This window comes from Pongo pygmaeus, chromosome 19 (genome assembly GCF_028885625.2).
Source record: "Pongo pygmaeus isolate AG05252 chromosome 19, NHGRI_mPonPyg2-v2.0_pri, whole genome shotgun sequence".
Lineage (NCBI taxonomy): Eukaryota > Metazoa > Chordata > Mammalia > Primates > Hominidae > Pongo > Pongo pygmaeus.
The window spans coordinates 83,027,097-83,032,407 of NC_072392.2; the positions used below are offsets into that span (position 1 = coordinate 83,027,097).

At 44.6% G+C, this 5,311-nt stretch overlaps 1 pseudogene; it reads left to right on the forward strand.

Annotated features, from left to right (window-relative positions):
• The first annotated feature begins 1,718 nt into the window (after positions 1–1,718).
• Positions 1,719–2,789, forward strand: LOC129017616 (U5 small nuclear ribonucleoprotein 200 kDa helicase-like; annotated as a pseudogene).
• Positions 2,790–5,311: the final 2,522 nt, after the last annotated feature.

Consider the following 5,311-nt stretch of genomic DNA (forward strand, 5'->3'; position numbering starts at 1 on the left):
CATGAGGGCAAGAGATCGAGACCAACCTGGCCAACATGGTGAAGCCCCGTCTCTACTAAAAATACAAAAATTAGCTGGGCGTGGTGGCGCACACCTGTAATCCCAGCTACTCGGGAGGCTGAGGCAGGAGAATCGCTTGAACCCAGGAGGGGGAGGTTGCAGTGAGCATTTCACTTTTCCTAAGACTTATGTGGTACTACTATAGTTAACACTTTGTGGTTTCTACTCAGAATCCATTGCCTGTTCCAGTGACAGCACATTCCTTAAGAGTGGTGGCTATCAGCCAGATGCAGTGGCTCACGCTTGTAATTCCAGCACTTTGGGAGGTCGAGGCGGGTGATCACAAGGTCAGGAGTTCAAGACCAGCCTGGCCAAGATGGTGAAACCCCATCTCTACTAAAAATACAAAAATGAGCTGGGCATGATGGCAGGCGCCTGTAATCCCAGCTACTCGGGAGGCTGAGGCAGAGAATCGCTTAAACCTGGGAGGCAGAGGTTGCAGTGAGCCGAGATCGTGCCACTGCACTCCAGCCTGAGTGACACAGTGAGACTCCATCTCAAAAAGAATAGTAGTGATCAACCTATACTGTACAAGAGCCCTTGGGAATTACATTTTTTAAAAAGACACAAGGTGGACCCTCATGCCCCTCATCAACTAAACAGAACTGGGTACATTCCCAGGTGAGGCCCATGTGCAGCCATGATTTACCTTGGAATCCCATTCAGCCTTGAAGTTTGGGAGGAATGAATTCCACTTGTAGCTCCAGGAGAGATTTATGATTAAATTTAAGGTGTTTAGCCCATCTCCCTGGCCAAAGAGACTTAAGGAGACACTGGCTGAGGGTTTCTGGAAAATTTTATTCATTCTTCTGTAAAAACTGCAGCCAGGACTACCTCTGGTTAATCCCATCAGTTTGGACGGGTTACCTTTCACTGGCAACATTAAAGGCCCCAAATTAGAAAGCAACACATAGGCATGGTGAAGTCAAGAAAAGGGTGGACTTGAAGGTTTATTTACAGGATGCTGCAAGACAGGAAATTCCACATACAAATAAGAAACCTGGTCAGAGCACAAGCTTCATACAGTACGTACAGTTGGAACTGTTCAAGTATAGTTTCAGTGTAAAAAGTGCTGCAGTAACAAACCACATTTAAAAAAGAGTTCTTAGTAGAGAAACAATAAGACAAAATACCAAACATAGTACACAACAAATTTACGCCTCAGCTACGTGATCTAAAAGTTAAAGGTCCCAGGATCCCCATCCTGAACTTGGAAGGTGTAGCCTTCAGAGGTAGTTTCTGGCACAACGTTTTGATCTTCCTCTTCCTGGAAATATATTAAAAAATAAATATAAAAATAATACAAGTATTCCAAGCAGCAGCCTACCTAGAAGTCTGTATTTAATCTCTAGGTCTCGATCTGCATATTACACCTTTAATCCTGTCTGATATTCTAGTATTTGACATAGGGGAGGGAGGGTCTCCGAAACTTTGCCAATTCATGAATGCTACTACAGTAACAGAAACAGGCCGAGATTTTTTTCTTCCCCAACTGTCACTTTTCAATAGGAAAAGACTGTATTAGGCCCAGAGCATGGTGGTGGGTTTGACCTACTTCTCTATCACCTCCTACAATGACACCCATTAACTTACCCTCAAGTTATTCTAAGATTCTCAAGGCTGTTCATTTGAAACTAATCTGGTGACTTTTAAAATCTCACCTCAACGCCAAGACCAAGGTGCAAGAGCTTATTGAGATCATCTCCGATGCAGCAGAGTACGAGAACATCCCCATCCAGCACCATGAAGACGACTTCCTGAGGCAGTTGGCTCAGAAGGTCCCCCACAAGCTGAATAACCCTAAGTTCAATGAGCCGCACATCAAGCCCAACCTACTCCTGCAGGCTCACCTGTCCCGCATGCAGCTGAGTGCTGAGTTGCAGTCAGATATGGAGGAAATCCTTAGTAAGGCAGTCCGGCTCGTCCAGGCCTGCGTGGATGTCCTCTCCAGCAATGGGTGGCTCAGCTCTGCTCTGGCAGCTATGGAACTAGCCCAGATGGTCACCCAAGCCATGTGGTCCAAGGACTCATACCTGAAGCAGCTGCCACACTTCACCTCTGAGCATATCAAACGTTGCACAGACAAGGGAGTGGAGAGTGTTTTCGACATCATGGAGATGGAGGACGAAGAACGGAACGCAATTCTTCAGCTGACTGACAGCCAGATTACAGATGTAGCTCGCTTTTGTAACCGCTACCCTAATATTGAACTATCTTAGGAGGTGGTGGATAAGGACAGCATCCGCAGTGGTGGGCCAGTGGTGGTGCTAGTGCAGCTGGAGCGAGAGGAGGAAGTCACAGGCCCTGTCATTGCGCCTCTCTTCCCACAGAAATGTGAAGAGGGCTGGTGGGTGGTGATTGGAGACGCCAAGCTCAATAGCTTCATCTCCATCAAGAGGCTGATCCTGCAGCAGAAGGCCAAGGTGAAGTTGGACTTTGTGGCCCTAGCCACTGGTGCCCACAATGACACTGTACTTCATGAGTGATGCTTACATGGGATGTGACCAGGAGTACAAATTCAGCATGGATGTGAAAGAAGCCGAGACGGACAGTGATTCAGATTGAGTCCTGAGGCATTTACTCTTGGGTAAAGGAGAGTTGAGCCTGAATTAGGAATGTGTACATTGTAGGGATCCTGGTGGTTATGGGGCCACCAGGTCTGTGGGCCTGAGGTCTGGCCAGCCAGGGCTGGTGCTGTCCCCACCCACCTCTACTTCCTTTTCCTTTGTTCACACTCTGGATCCAGTGATAGCAGGTGTCATGGGTCAAGCTTAAATCATATATAGCATTTTCAGGCATCTTACTGGTAGCCCCTTTTGAGTCTGACATTCTAATAAAATAATTTGTAGAAACCAAAACTAAATAAATAAATAAATAGATTGTATTACCATCAAGCCAAACATCAGAGGGGCAAATAAGCACATTATGTCCTATGCACACTGATATTTTACTGTATTTAACAAAGATATGAGGCTCATTTTTAAAAGTATGAGGGAAAAAAGGGCTCATGGCCTTGGCTTTACATGTTTCCAAGTTGTTATTGATATTACCATTCATTACTCACCTCTACAGAGAAATACTTCTCAATTAAGCTTAACGAAGCCTTATACAAAGACTCATTTTCATGGTTTTGTAGAGCTTCAATTTTGTCTAAGCCTCCACATTCTTCAATCATTATACTAAGTTTCTCAGTTTCACCTAGTTTCTCAGCAGTCTAAAAAAAAAAAAATTCAAGTTTACTGGCATATACTCTGAATGTTTTAATGAAGAAAACATCGAAAATTTGAATATTGATATATGTCAGGCAGAAATAAGCACCTTAACAGTTCCTTCATCAAGCCTATCATAGTTTTATGTCCATTTTATATTTTGTTGAAACTCAATGTGATTGGATCTATACCTGCTTTTAGCACTACTTCAACTGGAGCCAGAGATCTTACAATTAGTAGCTCCCAACCTTTTCTGTGTGCCAAAATCATGTGGGCAACTTTTTTTTTTTTTTTTTTTGAGACAGAGTCTAGCTCTGTTGCCCAGGCTTGAGTGCAGTGGCCTGAACTCGGCTCACTGCAAGCTCCACCTCCTGGGTTCACGCCATTCTCCTGCCTCAGCCTCCCGAGTAGCTGGGACTACAGGCGCCTGTCACCATGCCCGGCTAATTTTTTGTATTTTTAGTAGAGATGGGGTTTCACCGTGTTAGCCAGGATGGTCTCCATCTCCTGACCCCGTGATCTGCCCACCTCAGCCTCCCAAAGTGCTGGGATTACAGGCGTGAGCCACCGCGCCCGGCTCACTTGGGCAACTTTTAAAACAACACTACATTCCAGTTCAACTGGTCTGCTATGGGAACAGGGGCGTATTGTTTTGTAAAGCACCCTATATCATCACAAGGTGTAGTCAAGGTGTCTAAGGGCAAAGATGGCCTATGGAGTGCTAAACTAAATGTCCCCAAAACAGAATGTGTGTTGGTATTAAGGATTTACTGGGCATATGGAATGGTATGTAGGTTCTTCTTTAAATTTTTGACTTTTAAGAGATACATAAATATCTATAGATGAAATAACAGATTTGCTTCAAAATAACTTAGGGGATTAGAGGAAGGGAAGAAGAAATACTGGCCACATATTAACAAATTATTTATACACAGTGACAGATACACCAGCATCCATTATTGTAGGCTCAATTTTTTTTTTTTTTTTTTTTTTGAGACAGTTTCACTTTTGTCACCCAGGCTGGAGTGCAATGGCATGATCTTGGCTCACTGCAACCTCCGCCTCCCAGGTTCAAGAGATTCTCCTGGCTCAGCCTCCTGAGTAGCTGGAATTACAGGTGCTCGCCACCACGCCCGGCTAATTTTTTTTATTTTTAGTAGAGACGGGGTCTCATTATGTTGGCCCGGCTGGTCTTGAACTCCTGACCTCGTGATCCACCCGCCTCAGCCTCCCAAAGTGTTGGGATTACAGGCGTGAGCCAACACGCCCAGCCTGTAGGCTCAACTTCTGTATGTAAAAATTTCTAGAATCCAAAGTTCATGAGAAGGGCTTACCTACCACCAATCACTATGGCAAAGTGCCATATGCTGGTATGCTTGGATCAATTAGGGGTGGAACCAGAAGAAAAATATAATTAAGTCATTCAAAAAAAATTTTTTTTTTGAGACAGAGTTTCACTCTTTCGCCCAAGCTGGAGTGAAGTGACGCGATCTTGGCTCACTGCAACCTCCGCCCCCCGCCCAGGGTTCAAGCGATTCTCCTGCCTCAGCCTCCTGAGTAGCTGGGATTATAGGTGCCCGCCACCAGGCCTGGCTAATTTTTGTATTTTTAGTAGAGACAGGTTTCGCCATGTTGGCCAGGCTGGTCTGGAACTCCTGACCTCAGGTGGTCCACTCACCTCAGCCTCCCAAAGTACTAGGATTATAGGCATGAGCCACTGTGCCCAGACGTCATTCAAATTTAATTTCACCAAAATTCAGTATGAAATTGGGAAATTAAATCAACCCAGTAAACAGGTGTGATGAGTCCACATAAGAGCCTGACTTTGATTCAGGTCACATCATCCACTTGTCATCTCTTTTATATCTTTTATAATGCCTGACACATTTTAAATCAAAGGTGTGGCCACATGAACAGGCTTTCTGAATCTGTGGCTTACTAGTGAGTAAACTTACAGCTGCCCTCCCCCAAGTCTAAATAGTAAACCAATTATTATCAAGTCCAAATTCAAACAAAGCCACCTTGATAGGACTTACCTGAAA